Source organism: Protopterus annectens, chromosome 7.part0 (assembly GCF_019279795.1).
Source record: "Protopterus annectens isolate FY-2018-M chromosome 7.part0, PAN1.0, whole genome shotgun sequence".
Classification (NCBI taxonomy): Eukaryota; Metazoa; Chordata; order Ceratodontiformes; family Protopteridae; genus Protopterus; species Protopterus annectens.
In genome coordinates this window covers 680,588,093-680,614,016 of record NC_056739.1, presented here as the reverse complement: position 1 = coordinate 680,614,016, position 25,924 = coordinate 680,588,093, and positions in this window count along the sequence as shown.

The following is a 25,924-nucleotide window of genomic DNA, read 5'->3' as shown; positions in this document are numbered from 1 at the left end:
AAACTTCAACTACCCCTCTATTAAATGGGAAAACTACTCATGTACCAATATAGTTGTCCAACGTTTCCTGGAGTTCATTAATTCCAGTGCGCTGGACCAGCTCGTTCTTACCCCCACTAGAGGTAGCAACATCCTTGACCTGGTCATTACTAACATGGGAAACTGTTGCTCTACACCTGTAGTCAGCTCCTCTCTGGTTAGATCCAACCACAAACTAATCACCTTGGAAATCCACATCTCTCCCACTCCCCCCCACCCCCGCAAAGGTAACTACTATGAAAAACTTCTCCAAAGCTAACTTTGGGCTCCTAAAACAGAGATGGTTAACTTCACAGCACCCATGCAAATGGAGAATAGTTTCATGATGGCTGAATCATACACCAATGTACTGTACGAATGCATGGATCTCGCCATACCCAATAGAACATAGACGCTCTCTGCCAAAAAAAGGAAAACAATCTGGTGGTCCCTTGCCATAAACAAACTCTACAACAGAAGGAGGAAACTGATGGGGAATAAGGTGAAGTCCCAAGACTGGAAAAACTTCCTTATCAGTCTCAACAAAAAGTTGAGATCTCTCATCAAATCCTCTCAAGCTAGCTATGAAAACAGAATTGCAGCAGATAGTAAAGACAACCACTAGGCCTGCTATAGCAATGTAAAGAATCTCCACGGAAAATACTCAGATTTGCTCTGAGCTACTGCACAATGGTACCTCCCAAACTGAGTCAAGAGATATTGTCAGTATACTGGCTGACAGATTCAGTGCCAACCTTACAGCCCCAAAGGACCAATCATAATACCAGTAGATTACCAGGCACCCAGTATTACTGCTGCACAGGTTAAAACAGCACTGTCCAAGGCCAAGGATACAGCTTCTATGGGACCTGACAATATCCCTGGCTGTGTTCTACATGAACTACAGAGTGAAATGGCACCTCACCTGTGTGCCCTGTTCAATCATAGCCTCACCTCAGGCTTTGTCCCTAACAAATGTCTCACTGCTACAGTCATCCCTCTCCACAATGGAGGAGCGACTACAGACCCTGTGAACTATCGCCCCATTAGCCTGATGAGTCTGATATGCAAAGCTATGGAATGCATCATCATGGACCTAATAAACAAGGATATAGGGAATCTCCAAACTCTGGATCCCACACAGTTTGGTTTTGTGAAGGGTAGATCATGTTTGCTCAACTTGGTTGACTTCTTAGAGTCAAGTCACCAGAGCTGTGGATGAAGGCAAGTTGGTTCATACAGCCTACCTTGATCTGGCTAAGGCTTTTTATACCATTCCCTACTCAGGAATCATAGTAAAACTCACTAAGATAGGCATCAACCCTATATCACTAAGTGGTTTGCAAACTGGCTCACAGATAGAACCCACAGTGTGAAATTAGCTGACTCCAAGTCAGACTGTCTACTAGTCACGAGTGGAGTCCCATGAGGTTTGGTCCTGGGTCCTCTCCTGTTTGGTATCTACTTCTCTGAAGTCCAGGCCTACATGAAGGGACTCTGGCTGACAAAGTTCACATATGATTGCAAGTTAGGAGCTATTATTAACTCCCCAAGTGATGTTGACATCCTGCAGAATGGCCTCACTGAGACCAATGACTGGTGCAAGAACCATGGCCTTAAGCTCAATGCCGAAACATGTGCCGTCATCTCCTTTGGGAACAACCCAGTTCCCATGAATTACCACATTGATGGTAGTTCACTGAACCCAGAAGGTGTTATAAGTGATCTGGGAACACAGGTTGACAGCAACCTCTCTTTTTATCACCACATTCCCACTGTGGTCAGAAAGTCCTTCTATGCGGCACATCTCATTGCTAGGGATTTTGCATCCAGGAAGAAAGAGGTCATTGTCTCCCTCTACCTTTCCCTCATTAGGTTAATCATCAAGTACAATATCCCATTTGGCATGTACCTCTCTAGGCACCTGCAGCAACTGGAGAGGCTGCAAAAGTACCTCACAAAGAGGATCCTAGGCCTTAAACACTTGTCCTATATGGACAGAGTCAAAAACCTCCAACTATTCTCTGTCTCATATCACCTACTTAGAGGCAGTCTCTGCTTGACTTACAAAGCCATGTCTGACCCAGCTCTGTTAGAATTGCTACATCTAAAGAAATCCCAATCCCTCTGCACCACACACACTCCAGGGACCTCAACATCATTACCACAATTAACAGAACATGCTGGAGGGACAGGTTCATAACCCAGAAACTGCCCATGCTATGGAATAGACTTCCCATACATGTCAAGCAAATCACCTCACTGACCCTCTTCAAGAGAAATTTTGATGAGTGGATGGGAAACAGAAAATTCACCCTGGGGATAACTCCAGTGACTCTACTCGACAGAGGTACTGGAAACTAAGGTTGGGTGGCACTATGCCAGGGTAATCCTATGGCTAGGCTTCTAAAGACCCCAGGGTCATTAGCCTAGTACACACCTATGAACTTATGAACCTATTATCACTGTCTTATTTGTACTTAGTTTCATCCCATGTGCCATCAGTTTTGCGTTTCATTCCCCTATCCTTTGCTGAGGTTCTTGCTCATAGTCTGCCTGTAATGCCACGTTGTCTGCATACAGCAACTTTGTTGGTTTGTCTTCTCTGACCTGTTTGCTAATGTAGTCCATCACTAATATGAACAGCAGTGGGCTCAGTGTTGAACCTTGATGGACATCCACTCCCACTGGGAACCCCTTCTGTGAGACCAAACACTGTTTATACTTGAGTCATTGAGTCCATGTACATAGCTGCACTAATTCTACTAATGTTTCTGGAACTTCAAATCACCTCAGTACTACCCAAATCATCTTTCTTGGGACCTTCTCATGTGCTTTATCCAGGTTTAGGAACCTCATCTCTAGCTTTTTCTCAACTGTCTAATATTGGGTCATTTATGCTGCATCCTGATCTGAATCTGAACTGCTCATCTCCAATCATACTTTCTACTACTCTGCATATTCATTTATCAGTGACCCTCTCCAGAACTTTCATTCAGTGTGACAGGAGTTTGATACCTCTGTACTGCCTACATTTGTGGATGTCCCCCTTGTTCTTGTACATTGGCATGAGTATGCTTATTCTGCAGTAATTTAGAATACACCTTTCTCGCCACACTGCTATGAGTACCCTCAGGAGCCATTTCTACCCGATCTCACCCACTCACCCAGCATCTCACCCACTCACCTTCCCTGTTTATTACCTTAAGCCAATCCCAAAGTTAGTAAATATTACCTGTGGCAGGCACCATTTTTAAAACTACAATCCACTCTGCTACAGGCCCCATGAGGAGCTCAGTGTCTCTCCAGTAAGTGTTTTACAACTGTATATGCCGATTTATGTTGAATTGTATTAGACATTTTACAACTGTATATGTTTATTTATGTTGAATTGCGTTAGACATATAATATGATTTATGCTTTTTTTATTGGACGTTACTATGGCATGCTAGCATTTTGTCTGCACCAAGTTGTTTTTAGTATAATATTATGGTCTATTTGCATAGCTGCACCTTGTTCACTAATGTTATTCATGTAAATGTGTTGTGTGTAGACAGCGCATACTGGTGTCTAATTATTTCTATATATTTGTGCTGTTACTGGTGGATAGAATCACATTAGAGACCCAGGACAGAGTGCTGCTTGCTATATTTTTATCTGTGACTGCATAACTGTCTGTTGAGGTTTCTTCTAACAGATATTTTTCCAACTGGCTCAGTATCTGCATATACTAGTAGTTGGTTCAAGACATATATTTTCCTGTATGCAGTAGCTATGTGCTCAGTTTGTTTTTTGTAATCTTTATAATATATCTTTACCATCTCAAAAGTGCTTACTCCTCTCTGTACTCTTCTTTTCTAGACCTAACACCACTCTTAAGTATTCAACTGCGGTACCACCTTTATCATTCTTATAAGAAAAGTGCAGTCCGGGTCTGAACTGTCTGCAAACAACTAAAGTTAACTTTGAGTATGTGTCTACCTGTTTGAGCCAATATTCATTTTTCCCCTGGAGAGCACTCTGCTTTGGCTTGTAAGCAGCCACCCCCCCCCCACACACACACACAAACACTGATCTTCCACTTTCTCTCTTATTCCCTTCTGTTAGCAAATAGTATCCATAACTGATCAATACTGTGTGTTTGTTAATTTAAACTGAGACCACAGTAGCCTACTGATACAAGGTTATCCTGTTTTTCCACCTGAGAAATGGTTAAGAAATGACTTACAGTTTCAGAGCAGTCCTTGGTCAATTCTGATTGTTTCTTAAACACAAACTTGTCTTTGTTTGGCTCATTAGCAGCAGTACAATAGAACTGCCTGCTCACACCCTTGTTCTCTCCCTCCCCCTTCCCTGTTTATTACCTTAAGCCAATCCCAAAGTTAATAAATATTACCTGTGGCAGGCACCATTTTTAAAACTACAACCACCCTTTGTCACTATCATATGTTCATTTATGAGTTTACTCTGTTACCTGATTGTTTCCAGCCCCCTCATAAGAGCTACTAACAGGGTCTCTACCTGCTTTGCTCCCCACCCTGCCCCCTATTTCCTCCCACCCCCAGTGGCCCTACCTTTATTACACTCACAAACTGCTCCCATCTTTCCAATAGCCAACCACAGTGCTAACCCAACACTATCTCTTCCATTTGCCCTCTACTATCACACCTCCTCAACTAACATGTACAAGCATACCTTACCTATGCTCACTGCATGCACTCTCCATGTATATCTTACATCCTACCAAAGCTCCATCATTCCCCAACTCAACCACTACCACTGTTGTACTAGTCACACCACCACTCATATCTCACCCTCACTCATTTCCCCTCCCACCAACTCAAGAACCATCCCTATGCACCCCCCACATATTCTACCAACTATATTACTCAAACATAAAGCTTAACACAACTTAGTAACCCTCCCACCATACCTATTACCCACAGAGCACAATCATAAAGTTTCCTTAATAAAGAAACACATTCAAAAACTGAGAAAACTAATAACCTCATGCATATCAAAACTAGCCCTAAGTGGAGACATCTACCCCAACCCTGGCCCTACCATCTTCAACCCCAATCTTCATAATCAGACGAGAAACCACAACTTCTCCCATATCACAGCCAATAGAAAGCCAAGTGACTTCCTTCTACTAAGCCTAAATATTAGAAGTATATCCAATAAAGTCCATGAACTCCATGCCATCATAGACTTGTACTCCCCAGATACAGTCAGCCTGACAGAAACCTTGCTAAAACCTCACATTACCAGTGAGCAAATACTCCCTACCAGTTACGGCATACTAAGAGTAGACCGGCTAAACAAGAAAGGAGGCGGTGTAGCTATAATATTTAAACAGCATCTAAACATCCAGATATTAAAATAATCAGCTCCACAAATAGGCAGTGAAGAAATAATATATACCAACCTCAAATTAAACCAAAAAAAAAAACAACAAAATAATTGGATGCTACTTCCCACCTGGCCAAAACATCCCTCCACTAGAAAACCTCCTCAGCTGGTCTACCCACCATCTCCCACAAGAAACTATAATTTTAGGTGATTTCAATATTGACTGGCAATCCTGTTCTGGCAACCATCCAATCCATCATGTAAACCTTCATGGCTTCATCCAACTAGTCCATTTGCCAACCAGGATAAATAAAAACTCCAGCAAGCACACTACCCTGGATTGGATAATAGTCAGTAAGAGCCTCCAGTCATATATAACAGGCTTCTTATCAGATAGCCTCAGTGATCACTCCCCAACATTCCTACTCAAAAAATACCTATATCAAGCTAAACCTGTCATCTACCATCAAATAGATAAAAAACGAAACTTTAACCCACTCACATTCATCTCATCCCTCAAAGAATGTAACTGGCATCCTCTAAAGTACCTTAGTCTTGATGATGTAGTTGAATTTTTTAACACTACCTTCCTGAGCATCCTTAATTACCATGCCCCCATAAGACTTTCCAGAACCAAAGCACAACCCTCCCCTTGGCTACAGAAAACCATTAAGTCAGAAATGAAAAACAGAAATAAAGCCTGCGAGCACTGGCACAAAACCAAAACCCCCTCAACTAGACAGAAATTGCTAGAACTACACAATAGAGTCAAAAAGCTAATAAAACAGGACAAATTCCAATACTACCAATCTGCCTAGACTCCTCCCAACACAGCCCCAAACAATTTTGGTCCTCCATAAACTCCATCCTCCACCCAGGTAAAGTCAGTACCCCTCCTCCTAACATCCCTCCCTCCTCCGAAAATATTGCTACCTCATTCAACACACACTTTACACAAACCATACTATCACTAGCTAAACAACACAACCCCCCTCAGCTCCAACCCACACCTTCAACTAGTAATCTCCCCACTGCCTTCCCTTTTTTTCCTGTACCTACCTCCAACATAAAAAAAAACCTCTTAACTAAACTTAAGCCCACCAAATTAGTAGCAGACAACCTCCCAAGTGAATACCTACAAATCGCAGCTGATGCTCTGGCCTACCTAGTATCCATCTTGATTAACCGATCTCTGTCAGAAAGTTACGTTCCCACACTGTGGAAAGTATCATATATAATTCCCCTCCACAAAGGAGGCCGCTCCACAGAACTAACCAATTACCACCCCATAGCTATTCTCTCTCCACTCTCCAAAATACTAGAGAGATGCATACACTCTCAGGTCTCAGAGTACCTCCTTACTAACTACCTCCTTTCCAATACTCAACATGGTTTTCGACTAAACCATAGCACCACCACTGCCTTACTCTCCTTTACTAACACTAGCCTTCAGCATAAAAATAATGGCTATCTCTCCTCTGCTACTTTCTTAGACCTATCTAAAGCATTTGACATGGTCCCACACAAACAACTCATCTCTGCCCTCAATAACCTATCCTTCTCTCAATCAGTCACCAACTGGTTTCAGAGTTACCTGTCTGACCGCCAACAATCCATTGTATGGCAGAATAACACATCTCCCCAACTACCTGTCTCCATAGGGGTTCCCAAGGATCCATCCTTGGACCCCTACTCTTCTCTGTTTTCACCAATAATCTAGCCTCTGCCACCAAACATGGCACACTCATACAATACGCAGATGATTCAACCATCATCTGCTCAACCCAATCCCTACCCAAACTGCAAAAAGTCACACAGGAAGTCTTTTCCCCTGTTGAAACTTGGTTATCCAATGCCCGATTAATATTCACCCCAAACAAAACTAAACTACTCTTCTTCCAACCCACCAAACATACTCAAAGCAACTCTCACTTTAACATCACAGCAAAAGACAACACCACTATATACCCAACTGAACACACCAAATTGCTAGTAGTGGAAATAGACAATAAACTAAAATTTGACATTCACATATCCATGACCATAAAAAAAGTTCACAAAAAACTAGGAGCATTATACATAAATAAGCAACTTCTCACCAAAGCAGCAAAGATTTCAATAGCAAATTCCCACCTTATCTCCACCCTACTTTATGCCTCTCTAATATATACCAACCTAAAGCTAGAGACCTGCTACAACAAAATCGCCAAATTCACCACAGGGGCATCCTACCGTAGTCGCCACTGTCTCTCACTTGCTGAACTGGGCTGGCTTGAACTCCCTCACCTCCTTCAATGGTATCAACTCTCACTCACTCACAAACTAGTAAACCATCCACTAAATGTCCCATCCATCCAGAATCTACTCCAACCCTATTGCATCACCAGACCACTAAGATCCAGCAACAAAATCACTTGCAGATCATTAAAGCCAATAGCTCTGCTGGTGAAGCACTATTCTCTTGCTCCATAGCCAAATTATGGATCTCCCTCCCACCCATAATTACCTCCGTACAATCATGCACTCACTTCAAAACTTTACTAAAAACACACCTAAAAACATGCTGGCTATGCCCTTGCAACTCCCACTTTAATATCACCCACCCCATCCAACCACTACCTTTCTTTCCACCCCACTAACTACCTTGATTATAGCAAGCTCAGATGCTCATAAGCCTAGTACTTGTTATACAGCAGGAACTTCTTATTGTAACATTTGTTAATATCTGTTATGTACTTAGCAGATAAATATTCTAGTTATCTACTGATGTACTATGTTTTTCATCTGTAAATATGTTTGTAATTAATTGCTATGTTAATCAAATTGTTAATCGCTATGTAATCCAATGTAACTACTGTCTGTTTATTTTAACTGTGGAGCTTTTCTCCCCGGGCCTCCACTGAAAATGGACCTACGTCTAGTCGGACACTCCCGGTCAACAAATGTAAATAAAAATAAAATAAAATAAAAATATATATATATATATATATATATATATATATATATATATATATATATATATATATATATCTGACCCATCAAAATTACGTTTCAGCAAAATGTAAACAGACAAACTCTTTTTCGTGAAAGTGCATTTTCATAAAAATGCACTTTCGTGAAATACAAATAAACCGGAAAAAAACCTCCAAAGTAACAGTCCACGTTGCTGTTCACTTAGTTGCCTTTTCACAAAAGTGCATTTTCATGAAAATGCACTTTTGCGAAAAGCAGTTTGCCTGTTTACATTTTGTTTAAACGGAACTTCAATTGATCGAGTTAGATATATATATATATGCTGTGACCTCATTTGAGTCTGCTGCTTTCCCTGACTTCATTTTCCTTAGTGCTATTCTTACTTGTTCTATGGTGGGCTCCTCTTTGTCTCTCATTGTAGGCTGTGTCTGGGGCAGTGCAGCTTCTGTGGGGGTTTTCTCCATTCAGAAGCTGCTGGACGTACTCCTTACATCTGCCTTTGAACTGTGGACGGGTGAATAGGTTGTTGCTGGCATCCCTAGTGAAGGTTGTCTAACTTTCTTCTTTATCTACTGAGACTCTTTCCACAAAACCACCATTTGCTTAAGTGCATTTGGGTTATGTGGGAATATAGAATTTAGATTAAAGAGGAAGGATTCAGAGGGCAGCACACCAGATGAGCTATGAAGGATTAAGAAGAATGTCGAAACATTTAAATCTTTAATAAGTTATATCAAGTATTGACATTTACATTTCTATGGCATATACCTTCCATCTAGGAAATGGCTAATGTCAGCTTCTGAGAAAATCTATACTTCCTAATAATTGCTCTGTTTCCTGCATTTTCTATGTTTAAAGTTTTCTGCACCAGTAAAGATAAAGGTGCCTAATCCTCTGTGGGTAACATCTAGGCATAAGCTAACTATTACCAGAAAGATTAGGAATAATTTACATTTTCCATGACTAAAGCTTAGATCTCAATATAAAATAATAAAATCACTGTGTTGCAGCCAGAACTCTCCACAACCTTCAAAAGGTATCAAACGTTTTATTAAGACATAAAAAGGTTTAAAAAGTATCCATTAAGCGCTTTCATCCCCTCAGAATGGGGACTTCATCAGAATACACAACTTCTATTAAATCCAACATTTATAGCCCAATGTGCTGATGACACCACAGCCACAGAAATGCATTTAAAGACACAACCACTTTGTTTAAAAAATACAACTTAAAAACACTTCTAAACATCTATACCATATTTAATACACTTGTAATAAATGTTCCTAACTTCATGGAAATTTTTAAAATAGTCTTTTGTCCCTAGCTCTCTTAATTAACAGGGGTTTTACAGAAATAACTTAATTTAAACCAATACCCTCCCCTGCCTGCAGCTTGATCTACAATTTGACTTCTTTTTCTTCCATTAAATTTCTGTAGTCCCCCCCCTAGGGTTATCTAATACTTTCTCTAACATCCCAAAGTGGAACCCCTGAAAATTCCCACAAACTAAAGAATGCCTATACAGTGCATTATTTATTTATTTATTTATTTTACATTTGTTAACCGGGAGAGTCTGACTGGATACATGTCCATTTTCAGCGGAGGCCCGGGGAGAAAAGCTCCAGGTACATAACAGACACATGAACATTGTTAATGCAAAAAAAAAGGAAGATAGTTGAGTTCTAAATACAATATAAAGATACATTACATCTTGGGAAAAAAATAACAGCAGCATATAAAAAAAACATAGGTCAGTTACAAAGGTGAGGCGCCTTGTTAAAAAGCGGTTAAGGATAGTGAGGTAAGAGAAGGGTAAATGATAGTGGTTAATCAGGTTTGGAACAGGGACATTGCCAGAGAGTATTGAGATGGGGTTTAAGCTTTTTTTTGAATTGTAGGAGTGAAGGTTCTGAGGTGAGCATGGTCGGTAGGGAGTTCCACATTTTACCTACAAAGTTTGAGAATAGAGAATCCCCAGCAGAATTATTGGCTTTGGTAGTTTGAGCTAATATCTTATTGGAGGAGCGTAAAGATTGCAGGTTAATATAGGGGTGAATGATGTTTTTCAGAGCTGGTGTTTTCTCTGGGTGATACAGTATCTGATGAGCCGTTTTGAGTTGGTGGAAATGGAGTTGGCTGGAAAACTCACCCTAGTTGCTTCAAGTTAGTGCAGTGGTGCGTTCTAAAGGTGGAATTTGTGGCAAATCTAGCTATGTGATTGTAACAAGAAGCAAGCTTGTTAAGGGTTGTCTTGTTTAGGTTTGTAAAAAGGGGGGAGGCATAGAAAAGAGTTGATAGTAGGTGTGTGCTGGCAATTGTAATTTTAGCGTGAGGAGTGAGAAAGTGTTTTACTTTATAGAGAGAGCCAAGCTTTTTATTGACGGTTTTGATGGTTAGATTGAAATGGGTGCCAAATTTAAGGGAGTTATCAATGGTAACACCTAATAGCTTTGTGTGAGCTTCTGGTGATATAGTGATTCCAATGGAGGATGTAATAGAGAAGGTGGGGGGAAGAGTCTTGTTAGTGGGTGAGAAAGTAAGTAGTTTTGTTTTGTTGGGGTTGAGAACTAGTTGACGACTTGAGAACCATTTTTCTATTAGGTTGAAGGTGTCTTGGGTTGAAGCAGTGAGGCATACCAGGTTGGAGGCAGTGCTGATGATGGTCGAATCATTTGCATATTGAATGCATGTGGCATGGGGGGTGATTGTGGGCAGGTCATTAACAAAGATGGTGAAGAGAAGAGGTCCAAGAATAGATCCTTGGGGAACTCCAAGTGTAACAGGTAGGCATGTGGATAATTTGTCCTGCCATAGAACAGCCTGTTGCCTATTGGACAGGTAGGATTGGAACCATTTCAGCATGGAATTGCTGAGTGATAGTTTTTTTAATGTATGGAGGAGTTGAATGTGGTTCACCATATCATTGGGAGTTGGCTAGAATTTTATTTTTGGTGAGGTGTTCCATCAGTTGTTTGTGGACACACTTTTTTTTTATTATTATTATTCTTAGTGAATATCTGATATATGTGTTCATATATCATATTGCGCAATTGCCTTTCTGTTTTGCCAACATAATATGCTGGACAATGCTTACACAGTGCGAGGTATAAAACACCTGAAGTGTGACAGTTACCCTTAACAAATTCTACTTCTGATGTGAGGGTATTTTCTAAAATAACCATTTTACAATCTACTATGTAGCAACATTGTGAACAGGATCCACACTTTATAGTTCAATCACACTTATTAGCTTGTGTGTTCTTCATATGTTCAAAACTTTCTTTTATTTTATTATTTTATTTTCATTTTGGTTGTCACTGGGGTCATTGTTTAAACAGTTTTGATGTTTTTAACAGAGCAACCTTGCAGCATGGACTCTTTACATGAAATTGCAGCATTATTTTTGCCAGTTCATAGAGATGAGCTGAGTAATGTTTATTCAGAGCTGGCAATTGTAAAAGGTGAGCTGATCCCCCTCATTGACATGTTTAACCAATCCCAAGGCTCCATTGGTGGGTCCTCAGGAAAGAAGAAGTGAAATCAGTCACCAGGAGGAGGGATTTCTGCTGGGGAAGACAAAAAGATATGGAGGAATGGTCTAGAAGCTGAGGAGAGGCAAGATATGGCATCCTGTTTAATTTTAAACTCTTTAAGTGGAGAAAAAAGCATGAATGAACAGAGAAATGGTGCTGGGACAAAGGAGAGTGATGGAAATGGAATTTCCAGCATTTCCACAATGCATGGAACTAGTGCAAGGCCAAAAACCACAGGTACTGTTTTATGCAATGAGGGGGAAAGGGGTTTTGGCTTTAATACTGCAGTTGCATGACAATTTAATGTGGATGGGACTGATAAAGTGGATATAGTCAATTTTTTTAAAAAGCCTTTTATTTTCAATGACTAACAAAATATGGGGAATAATATAAAGACTGCGAAATATGCAACAAAGACTGGGGGCCGGATTCACGAAGGCTTGCACGGAGTCTTAGAGTAGAGTAAGACTCCATGCAGCCAACATGTCCTCCGAGCAATCCAGGAACAGCCGGTAGGGGAGTACAACTGAGCTCTCCAAACTAGTCCTACACGGGCAGGGCTGGGATATGCAAATTACCTCAATTGCAGGTGAAAGCTATGAAAATGAGATAAATTTGCGATCCAGGAAACCCGAACCTGTCCGAGTAGGAGTAGTGTTATTTGCAGAAATATACTCAGTTGATAACTGAGTACGGTTCTGCAAATAGCAAAATAGAGCCGTGTCAGCTGGAAAAAAAGCATGCATTTACAGGAGGAAGCATGCCAATGGCCAAAAATATGGCCATTGGCAACGGGAAATGATGCAAATTAAAAATAAAATAACTTTTTTTTTATCCCAATCTCCGGGGTTTAACCGTAGTGCAGTGCTGCTCAAACGCGCTGTGCCCTAAAAAGCAGAAAATTAATAATTAAGATCCACAAATGTAGATTTTATAGCTAAAATGAATTTACAATGCAAGGGAATGGCAGGCTGAAGACAACATGGCCACCGAGTAGAGGTTGCGAAGGGGAGAAGCTCAGTCTAAGAGATGTAATTAAGCATTAGTAGGCAATCCTATGCAAATGAGAGTTAGGATAGTGAATCGCAAGTTTACATACCAAATGAGCAGAGTCAGTGGAGTGTAGGAGTAGGATAAGGGGAGTAACAGAGTAGAAGATAGGTGACATCACGAGGGGGGTATGTATGAAAGGAGTGAAGCTCATTGGAGCAGAGTGTCATGTGTCAGCTTACATTTACATAATAGTGAAAGAGGTGTGTCAACAGGTAGGCCAGGTAAAGTCAAGAAATCAAAGGTGTATGCCATGGATAACACCAATGTTTCTTGCTGAGCGTGCATGCGCACGTGTGCACGCCAGTAAATCCGAATAAGACAGTGCACGCGTGTGTAAGCGTGTGTGTGTGCGTGTAGGCTTGCGTAAGCATATGTAAGGCTGTGTAAACAGTTGTAAGCGCGTTTGCACCGGTGTGCATGTGTTTTAAGAAGAATAAGCAAACTTTAGTCCGTGTAAGCATGTGTGTGCGCGTGTTAGCTGCTGTGCACGTGTTTGCGCTTGTGTGCGCGGTCGCTCCCCCCCCCCTGAGGAAACAGAAAGGAAAAAGGAAGCACACCAAATAGTGGAAGTTACCAGGGAGTACTAGCAGAGCTAGCAGGTGAAAACAATCAGAATCAGGCAATTACCCAGGCAGAACACTAGCCCAGCCCATCCCAGCACTTAAAACTCTGCAAACAACAGTCCATTATGTTTCTCTCAAGAGACACTGCAACACTGCAGTAAGCTAACAGAAGTGAAAACTGAAAAGGCTTCACTGAGACAAAAAATGTTAGGGGCTGCCATTGCTGTTATAAGGTGACATATGCAACATGCTGAGGGTGGTGATAATGCAAATGCTGCTGGACAACCCACAGTGAGGAGATGGAGAAGAGTGCACAGGCCCAGGGTTACCTACCAGGGGCTACATGAGCTGGAGATAGTGGAGCACTATAGAGTGGACAGAGACCTCTTGCAGCAAATAGTTGAGCTGTGCAGGCCACGCCTCACACACAGAACCAACAGAGGGGAACCCATCCCAGTAGAAACTAAGGTATGTGCTGGCCTAAGAATATTAGCAACAGGTACCTTCCAGAGAATAACTGGTGATATGATGGGGATATCACAGGCATCAGCATCCAGGGTACTGCACCAGTTCCTGGATGCCATGTCAGCACATGTCGGTGATCATGTATATTTCCCCAATTCCCATGAGGTATTGGCCAGCAATATGTGTCTCTTCCAGCAAATAGCGGAATACCTTGAGGTAGTGGGTGCAATAGACTGCACGCACATATGCATCAAAGCACCAGCCGGTGAGCGGGGTAGGGTCTACTTTCACCGCAAGGGGTTCCCCTCCATCAACTGCCAGGTGATGTGTGATTCCCAGGGCTTAGTACTGAATGTGTGTGCTGGCTGCCCTGGAAGCTACCATGATTCCCATATCTGGCATCTGACATAGCTGTACCAGACATTTGCCAATGGGGACATCCCACATGGTCACGTGGTGGGGGATGCTGGCTATGCACTGGAGCCGTGGCTGATGACACCCATCAGAAATGCACACACACCTGAACAGGAACACCATAATGAGGCACACACACAAACACTAAATGTAATTGAGCATGTGTTTGGGCTGCTCAAGTCACGGTTCCAGTGCCTGGACACATCTGGTGGAGCCTTGCAGTACTCACCAACTACATGTACCCAAATTGTCATGGTATGTGCTATGCTACATAATATGATCCTGCGAAAACAGCTGCAGCAGGACCAGCATAGGCCTGGGCCAAACAGCCCCCCACCATTGCCAAGGCTATCACAGGCAGAGTGTGACTCAGAGGAGGAACAACCTGAGCCTGCCCCAGTAGGCAGAAGGAGGCATGCCCTGTATGCTTTGGCCTTGGCAAAGAGGCAACGCATAGCACATACACTGGCTCAGTAGGAACTCTGGAAATTATACCTCTCTCTGACCTGCACATATAGTAAAAGGGATGCCTACGTTGACACTACCTGCTTTCAAACATGTATAGGGAGTGTACTATGTGCATCCAACATAGGCAGCCCTGCATCAACACCTGAGGCATGATTGCCATGTGTTAAGCAATATAGCAGTGCTAAACAGCATTTACCATCATGAAGTCAATGTAAACAAAATTGCACACACCAACTACTACAAATGTGGTCAATGTAGAGTAATATTGGCCAATGTCCAGCAATGATGGTTAATATTGAGCAATGTTGGACAAGCTGGGTCTAGGTAGGGCATAGCTGAACAAAAGCCAACATGCTCATATTTGCTCTACTGGCCCCTAGGCAGTCTGGTCTGCTCAGTATGAAAATATAAGCAACAATGGTCCTCGAACCCAGGATACTGTGCACTATAGTCATAGCACTAAACCACTAAACCATGACAGTAGTGCAGTGGTGATCCTGTATGAAGAAATGTTGATAAGTCTATGCAAAGTATTTCATGGAAACCCTGCAGGCACAGCATAATCCCTGTCAAGTTATGACACAAAGGTGAGTCCTGCAGTAAGAATAGAACCTGACTTTCAACACACACAGTACAAATGTTAATATTGGACATGTAGACATACATCAACAAATGTAGTGGACCTCAGACAGCAACATACTGAAAGGTCACACTGGGCATGCTCACACACGAATACATGAGACAAATGTCAGGCATTAGAACACTGACAGTCTGAACTGGGCATGCTCACACACTTAGGCCATGTTGGGGTACAGCACTGGGCCACACATAGCATGCAGTTGCATGTGTTAACCCAGGAACCTCTCACTACCCAGCAATCTGCCCAATGCACACACTTATATGACAACAGACACGTATATAATATAGTGGAACCCTACTATAAGCAAATATGTTCTGCAGATACCTAAGCAGTTCATATAAAGTGTGAAAGCAAAGATGACAAAAACCTGCAAACAGTATCAGCAATAAACATTGTGCATCATGAAAATTATCATAGGTTCAGAGGTTGATACTAGGCTATCTGCCCTAGGGCATGTACAAGCATAGCCAGAGTGTGTTTGGCTTCTGCAACCAAGTCAAATCAGAACACTGTGCCTGTGAATAGTAGGTCACACAAGATAGCTCATTTATGTTCAGTGTATTGTGCCTCTGTCTAGCAGGGACCCAGAAGATATCCCATGGGTAAACATGCGATCACCCATCCACTTGTCAAGATGTCACCTGTAGGTGGTCAGTGGGTGGCTCTGCCTATGCAAAACCGGGGCTACACTCCGGAGTGAGAGGAGGCTTTCTGATAATAATCTGTCCCCCCATCATGTCCTTTTAACATTAGTGCTGAGGTATATGTCCCTGGAGTGTGTAGCACCAAGGGAGTCAGATATCCTGATGTGGAGCATGTCCAGTAAGTCTGGGACAGATATTACCTTCAACTACAGGCACACAACATATCCTTGTAGGTGGTAAGTGACTGAGTAGAGCTGGAGTTACTGTATCGGAACTGTGCAGGGCATCTGTGTGAGTCCCTACATCTGCTCGATGAGTAACATTTGTGGCCATTACAGTTGCTGCAGGTATCAGGTAAGGTACATCCCAAATGTGGCATAGTAACCAAGCATGGTCGTGAAGAGTATAGGGGCACAATGACCACACGTGATCAACATGTGAAACCATGTGGGATATGGTGGGCTATGTAAATGTACTGTCTAACCACTATGGCAATAGGATTGTCAAAGGCGAGAGTACGAACAGGTCATGTCCCCAAACCCGAACAACTACTACTGTATGTAATGGATTACAACCTATGTGGTAATGTGTGGGCATCTTGTCATCCTCAATGGGGATGACTATGCAACTAATGGCATGTAGCCATGGGCCATGGCTCAGGCACCAGTCAACCTATCTCTGTGAGACCCTGTATGAGTATGCATGTGCCAGCAGGAGAGCTGATTATGGCACCCAGTTTGCAGTCATCTGTGAACATGGGCAGCCATATCCCTCCTCTGATAGCCTGTACATCACACAAATATATACTGAACAAGAGAGGTCCCAGGACTGAGCTTTGTGGGATGCCATGTGTAACTGGTGTATATTCAGACATGGCACCTGCAACACTGAGCATGTGGGTGCTATCCCTGATCCAGGTAGCAATCCATTTTGTCAGATATGTGTCGATACTGATGCTGGTGAGCCTATGCATAATGGCCGAGTGGGGTATTGTGTTGAAAGTTTGTGCAAGGTCCAGGCAGGCTGTGTGGACAACCATCCCAACACTGATGAACCTGGTAACTGTTGAAAGAATATGAACAGGTCCAACAGGCAAGATCTGCCCACAACAATGCGGTAATGTGTAGGACCCAGTGTCTGTAGGTTTCCCATGTCTATGTGCATGAGTCCCATTACAATACACTCCATAGCTTTGCAGAACAGGCTAGTTATCCTTTTAGGCCGATATTGTCTGTGGTCTGTTGTGGCAGTATTCAGTGGAGTGGGACCACTATCGCTGTATGCCATTCCGTGGGTACATATCCTGCAGTAACTCTTATATCGAACAGTGATGTAATGTGAGTGTTATGTCTGTCATGAAGGCTGTGTACGACACAGGCCAGGACATTGCCTGGTCCCATTGATGCTGTGTTGTCCGCTGTGGGGAGGGCAGCTCTCACCTGTTTACTCGTGATGTCTGGGAGGTTACACTCTGTTGGTATGGGCAGTACCACCTTAGGGGGGATGGGGGGACACATCTGCACTGAACCTGTTTGCCAGGATGATGGCAATGTCAGTGGGTTCAGGGTATGTTTAGTCAGTATGCAGTAACACACAATATATCAGTGAGTGTCTAGTCAGGTACCTGAATTAACTGAAGAAGGCCTTGTGAGCATCTGACGTGTCTGGTGCAATTGTCCATTAGAAGCGTGCCTGACATAAATACCTGAGTGATTGTAGCAGTCTGCTAGTACAGATCACAGATGCCTTCCCTGTCTGGGATTGTGCTCTATCATGTAGTAGCTTCCTCCATTTGTTGTAAAGTGTATTAATGAATGGGGTCTACCAGACAGGTCCACTGCCATTGGAGGAGTGAGTCCAGTTGTTATTTTGGATGTAACGATCCATGCGGTCCACTAGGTGTCCATAGAATGTGTATGTAAAGGATTCAGCAGTCTGAGCCATACTTACCACTGACCCAGGGTCTCTGAAGGATACCACCATGGTTTGGAGGAGTGTGACATTTCCTTTTTGGAAGTTCACCAAGATTACCCAAGATGGGTGTGGTAATAGGATATGGATGTCCAGTGAGATAAAGTATGTTCTGCCCTTACCAATGAGGGGTATATCGCAGGTGTGGAACATAGAGTCCCCATGTCAGTGCTGATCATGTCCAGTATGTTGTCCCCTCTTGTGGGTGTGGTGACCGGTTGTACCATAGCATATGAGTTTAGAAATAGTAGAAACTGTTGGGTGAGGGTGTTGGGGCCTGAGTACCATTCACAGTCAATGTGTGGGTATTTGACGTCACCCAATATAATGGTGTTTGGGGAGACCTTCATATTGTCCAAGGAAAGCTGAGTGAGGTTGCTGAGTTGGGGAGTGTGGTCTGTAGTAGGCAACAAACCAAAAGGCAGATTTGCACAACATTAGGTGCATATGTATGGTCTGTGATGCTTTGTGCAGTGCTACCAACCCGGAGGTATGTGTATCTGTGATGTATATGGATACTCCCCCTATTTGTGTTGGCCATTCCATGTTATGTGGTCAGAAAGCATGGTACAAAATACAACCTGGTAGTGCTGGTGTGCATGTGGGAGCCTGAACCATGTGTCTGTTAGTGCACAGATATTGCTATCCTCCATACTGCAGAGATTCCTGAGTGGGGGCAATTTGAGGGTAATACATCTGGTGTTGAGCAGCATTACCTTCAGTGTCGTGTACTCTGTAATGTTTATGGAGGTGGTTCTGTCCTTTGAGCCCCGATTAAATAAGGCAGTATGGTGGCAGCAAGTGCCCTAGCCAGTATTCAAAAGTCCAAGGGTGACAGGTGCAAGCTGTCCATAGGGAAGCTACGTGGCATGTTGAGCATGTCACCCCAGGGTGACAGACACCGCATCCCCTTTGAATAACACCAATATGTTAGCCAACTGTTAAATGTGATCAGTTTGTTGGTATACTGTGACATCATACTTGGTGAGTGTAAGATGCTAGACAAGGTCAGGGTAATACTGGGCTGGGTTACATGATCACAGAGTTCCTCTATGTTTCATGTCATGTGGTCCAGGGAGGAACATCTGAGGTTGTACACACTAGCATGGACAATGATGGAGCCAGTCCTGGACTTGCTTTGGAGTGACCTGAGTGCATGTGTTATGTGGCAGATCCTGGCACCTGAGAGACAGCTCAAAGTGACTATTCCCTTGTTTGGCCTGGTGAGTGGGACAACAGTGTGTTTGACATTAAGTGTCACCTATAACAAGTGTATCAGGTGTGTTGTTTAGCCCAAAGGGCAGTGACTGTGTGGCACACTGACATTGTGAACTGTGTGACATGTGGGCATTGTAGTGGGGTAGCAGTTGCATGTGTGCCTGCTTTGGAGGTCTTTGCTGCTTAGGCAGAGTGTATGTAGAGCCTCTGAATATGTGTATGTGTGATAATGTGGTTTGTTTGCTGTCACTATCGGTGTATTTGACACTGATATGTGGTGTGTGTGGTCACCCTCACCACCTGATAAACTATGCCAGTCATGGGTCGAGAGAGCTCAGCATTCTGTATGTCAATATTGTTACATCTCCCACATATATGTGAGTGTGATGTGAGGAGGAGAGGGCTGTCTGTGTACATGAGGCAGATGTGACATTGTGTCATAACCACAATATTCACTAGCTGGACTGGAGAGTACACATGAAACTGACCCCTGGATATGCCAGTGTATTACGATGACATACTCTGTAGCCTAATCACAAAGGATCAGTAGGATGTTAAGTGTGTAAAAGAGTATAACCGGGATTAGTGCTCAGGTTTGTCGGTGTTTTGTAAAGAGTAGCTGAGAAGGAGTCCAGACTGAGAATCATGACATGTCCTTCAGCTGTGTAATAAATAGTAATGTACACGCATATATGTGCTGAGTCAGGGACAACTGTACCTTACTGACATTGCCGACATCCTGTCAGATAGGCCCATGTATACATACCCACTTCCCACTGACGATAGTCCCTGACATTATACCAGGAGATATCATGTGTAGAATGGCTGAACAGTTCCCCCGAAAGCCAAAAGCATGGCAGCAATTGGATTACATTGTTTCCCAATATGTGTCATGCATGCACTACAGAACAAACAGACCCAGCACCTGAACAGTCTGTTGAGCCTCACCCACTCCACAGGACCTGGAACAGTCGAATGTGTTACAACAACATAAGGCACTCCCCACATGTGTGGGTGCACAACACACCATGGGAAGTATAGACCAGTAAGCCTATAAAGTCTGATCTGCAAGGCCATGGAGTGCATCATGGCAGAAGTCATAAACAGAGCTATTGGAAACCGACAAACACACAACCCTACCAACTGTGGTATGTTCATGTGCATATCATGGTTCCCAAGCATGCTACACTATCTGCAAGGCAGCCACCCAGGACATACATCATGGAACAGAGCTACACAAGTCCCACATAGACTTTGAACAGCTCGTCATCAACATCACAGACACATGTCATATCCACAAAACCAACAATCTGTGCATAGATATGTGTTGACATATGAAGGGATGTCAATGTGTCCACAGATAGATCACACAAGGTAAGACTCACTGGGTCCTGTACAAGCTGTTGATACCTGCTGACATACATGGATCATTCCTGGGATTGCATAAAAATGTGTACACACATTACCATGTCCAGTCTGATGATGTCATCATCCTACAAATATACCAGGAGAACAGAAACCACCAAGTAAAGCATATAGTGTGCCATGTTAATGTGTTTTTCTTTAATATTATAACATAGTTAGGTAGGGGATTGAATCCTGCAAATGCCAAGTGTATGTGTGTGATTTCTTTCGAAAGGAATAGCCTTTTTGGAGACTGGGAAAACACATTAAAAGAGGTACATCCTTCTTTGGAAAGTCTGATGATGTCAGCATCCTACAAATATTCAAGGAGAACAGAAGCAACCCGGTAATGCATATAGTGAACTGTGTTGATACGTATCTCTCTACTGTCCTAACATAGTTAGGTAGGGGTTTGAGTCCTGCAAATGCCAAGTGTATGTGTGTAATTTCCTTTGAAAGGAGTACCCTTTTTGGAGACTGGGAAAACACATTAAAAGAGGTACATCCCTCTTTGGAAAGTCTGATGATGTCAGCATCCTACAAATATTCAAGGAGAACAATAACCCCCCATTAATGCATATAGCGCTCCGTGTTAATGCGTGTTGCTCTAGCATCATAACATAGTTAGGTAGGGTCTGGAGTCCTGCAAGCGCCAAGTGTGTGTGTGTCGGGGGTGTGTGTATGTGTGTGGTTTCCTTTGAGAGAAGTAGCCTTTTTCGAGACTGGGAAAACACATTAAAAGAGGTACATCCCTCTTTGGAAAGTCTGATGATGTCAGCATCCTACAAATATTCAAGGAGAACAACAACCACCCAGTGAAGCATAGAGTGTGCCGTGTTAATGCATATCTCTCTAGCATCATAACATAGTTAGGTTGGAGTTTGAGTCCTGCAAATGTCAAGTGTATGTGTGTGTGGGGGGTGTGTGTGATTTCCTTTGAGAGGAGTAGCCTTTTTGGAGACTGGGAAAACACATTAAGAGAGGTACATCCCTCTTTGGAAAGTTCGATGATGTCAGCATCTTACAAATGTTCAAGGAGAACAGAAACCACTCTGTATTGCATATAGCACGCTGTGTTAATGTGTATCTCTTTAGTATCATAGCCTAGTTAGATGGGCTTTTGAGTCCTGCAAATGCTGAGTGTGTGTGTTTGTGTGCCACAGGTGGTCAATGTAGTGTGGGTTTTGCTTTTACTATGGTATGACATATGTTTCAAACAGTATGTACATTGCACACATCGGGAATCTGCATGTCAAATAAATTTGTGTACATGTGACCTCAATCAGTACATAGGTGTGAAGCCTGCATACTACATGAATACATTTGTAACCTTCGACAGATTGTGCCGCTGCTTCTCAGATCATAGGTCACATATGTATGTATGCATCAAGCTCAGCCAACGTAGTGATCCATGGCCAAGGACATCTCTGCCACACACACCTATGACATGTACTATAGAGTACTGTGAGTGAGGGTAATTGCCGGGGTATATGTCAGACATGTTCATACATAACACCGACTGGCAATAATGGACAGTCATTATAGGTGTACACCTGTCCTGTGGATATGCATGCAGCCCCCTAATGTGTTATGTGAAACACCGAGGGGCCCCACAATACCTATGGATATGTGGATACCAAGGGACAGATGACATAACACGTGTCTGTCTGTACACATTGGTACCCAACATACATGTTCAGGGCTACCACCTATGTGGTACTGTCAGGATAGTATGTATAGTAAATGTGGATGACTATGCCATAGACAGCTTACTGTTATACAGCATGTATTGGACAACAGGTATCTGTCTGTATGATACCCTTGTGTAGGATATGCGTCCCATCCAGGGAATGCAGTGTAGGCCAATGCATGCATTTCCAGATGTGGATGGACATATCCCTAGTGTGTTTGCATGTACCTAAGAGGGCTATATGCCACACAGGTGTGGTCCCAGGAACATGTGGCGGTCAATACCACTGTTTACTGTTATAGTATAGTACTGGAAGGATCCAACTGTTACTGAGTTCCCTACAACTGTGAGTCATTTGTCAGGACATCATCTAATGATTGATTATAGTCATGCTGTTGAGGTGTTGTATACTACCAGACTGCAGATCATTGACAGATATCAACAGTATCACCCACAGCATAGTGCCAACCCATGTCATACACACATGTGTACCCATGTTAGTACATATCTGTAGTAGAATGCATGCTGGCCATCGAAAGATACCATGAGATATTAACAATGTGTAGAACAGGGTATGTCGCACATCCCACGTGTCCATTATGTACGTACATGCAGACAGTGCACACACACCATGTTCACAGATGTACACCCGCTAATCTGTAATGCACACATCACACACGTACTGTCCACTCACTAACACATGCTGGCAACACTGTACACTTCAGCCAAGTAGCACATGGGTGGACAATACATACTCAGACCTAACACTGGTGTAAACAATGCTACAATGACTATCACAGCTGTGATGCCTAATGCCTGCTCAGATATACCTACAAGGATATCATTACACTTTCCTGTTGGCAACTTGCTACTATTGCTACACTGCTATAATGTCACTCTGTGCATCAGAACTATGTTAGCCTGTTCCTGCATTAATGTTACAGATGAGAGGAGGTGGCACAGGTGTCATCATATGCACAGGATGTGTTGTAGGTTTGCCAGAGCCCGACATTGACCCATCCAATCGGCATCTGTGTGTGTGTGTGTGTGTGTGTGTGTGTGTGTGTGTGTGTGTGTGTGTGTGTGTGTGAGCCCTAGTTGTATGGTAAATGTGTGTGTGTGTCTGCATGCACACAACTCCACCATGTGGCTGCCATATACGGGCGGTTGTAGGACAGCCACAGACTGTACCTGCTAGTCTGTACAGATCACTGTCTCTGGCCACAGACACAGTACCTGTGCCTAGCAGGGGTGCTATGGGCAGTATCGGGTATCAACCCTGACTGGGTGCTATCATCAGAGGAAGAAGTATGATGACTGGCCCATGTCCCTGCTGGGACTGGCCAGTGCCACGTGCACATGGTCTAGTAGGACAGTCAATGGACAGACCAGCCCCAGCATTGCTGGGGCTGGTACTGCAACTACAGGAGTGGCTGTGATCTGTGGTCCATCCATGATGACTGCCAGCTGATGCTGTTGCTGGCATGCGTCCTCGTTGGCTTCTCATTTGTCCTTCACGGTCATGGCTCATGGCTAACACATTGTGGAGGACATCTAATGTCTCCATCCAACGGCTATCAAGGACATCGGTGTAATTCCGGATGGCACCGGCAAGGTCACGGATGCTGTCATTGATAGGGCCCTCTGCGCCCTTAGTCCCTGTCGGGTGTACCATTCCATACGTGCCTGCATTACAGCCCAGAACATACTGGAGGTTGTAATACCTCCGGGGGCACATCTGCCAGGGGCAATACGACCCATGGTGCTCCCCCGAGAACCCCTGGACATCAGCCTATGTGGTACCATTCCAGTAGTCCAGCTATGGCTGCTGTGAGGGGATGCACGTGCCATAGGTACCACACTCTCCTGGTCAATGCCAACTGTCTGCTGTCCCTCAGCTAACGCCATTGGTGACGATGGATGTATTGGCAGTATGAGTGCGTGCATAGATGGGGTTGACCACTGTGTACTGTTGTTTGGTGGACCAATGACAGATCCTGTCAGACCTTCCTGTGCCACAATACATGTCTCATCATCTCCACTATTAGTGGCGGTGACATCAGGTTCCCTGCTGCATTTAGCCACCCCTAACTCAGCACCTGTGGAAGGAAGACAGGAAACACACTTTACAATCTGTACATGATGTTAGCACACATGCACACAGGCACATATGAACACATGCACACATGCACACATGCACAGATGAACACATGCACACATGCACACATGCACACATGAACACATGCACACATGTACACATGCACACATGCACACATGAACACATGTACACATGCACACATGCACACATGAACACATGCACACATGATCACATGCACACATGCACACATGAACACATGCACACATGCATACATGAACACATGTATTTAACTTTTTGTCTCAGTTTCTCACTCTGTTCTGTCTCTGTCTCAGTCTGTGGCTGTGTCCATGTCTCTCTCTCACTCTCACTCTCTATCTCACAGCACCTGCAATTGCACTTGTGCATGTGACAGCCTCTGCACCAATAACTGCCCACCATTCAGTAATTGCATGCAGCCTGCTGTTTGGTGATTGCATTACTCACTGTGATTGCAGCCCACTACTATAAAATGCTAGGTTAGGTAGGAGTAGCCCTTTCAGCTTTCCAAGGTGAGGCAAATGCTTGTTTGTTCTGGACACTGTTGTGTCAGTCTGAAGGTTGGTATATGTCTCTTATCTGATGCTAGGGCTGTAGCCAGTTATATGCATGTTGTACTCAAACCTGAATGTTGCTGCTTCCAGTACACACATCTCAGTGTAGACATGTACACACCCCTCCAAATGCTAACACAGGATACATGGGAGTATGTACTTTTTTCTCACTTACACAATTAACTGCCATACAAATGTGGTTATTGCACTGTATTCATGTAGCACATGCAGTGTTTGTGAATTGCTATACTGTAATTATTACGTTACTCACTTCTGCATTCACAGTTTGTGGTTTGTTTTTGTTGACATTAGCACAGGCTGCTCAACACAACTGGACATATTTCAGTACTGAGTATGCCTACCTACACCCTGGTTTTTGCCTGAATACACAGGTGTGTTGTACTTTGGGTAGGGGTGCAGAACTGCAAAGAGCATTTTTTATTATCATGTGAGGTTTATCTTGCTGAACATATAGGGTTGCTGTGTACCTGTTAGTCTATCAGAGCAAGTAGTCTGTCTGTGTAGCTCACACCTGTGGACATATCTGGATGGTAGCTAGAGGTTAGCCTAGTATACTTTGTCTGTGCACCACACCAGTCTTTTCAGCAGTGGCACACTGGCATTGTCACAGTTGTTTATTAGCAGTACATGACTACATCCTGTGATATTTGTGTGTTGTACTCCTACATAAGGGCATGCTTGTGGAACTCATTCCAAAGCTATTTGCAAAGTGTATAACAGCAGTAATGCTGATATGCCTGTGTGTTCCTGCCTCTGCCAGGCCTCACATACTCTCAGGTATATATTTGAATGGCGTCAGTGAAAGGTAC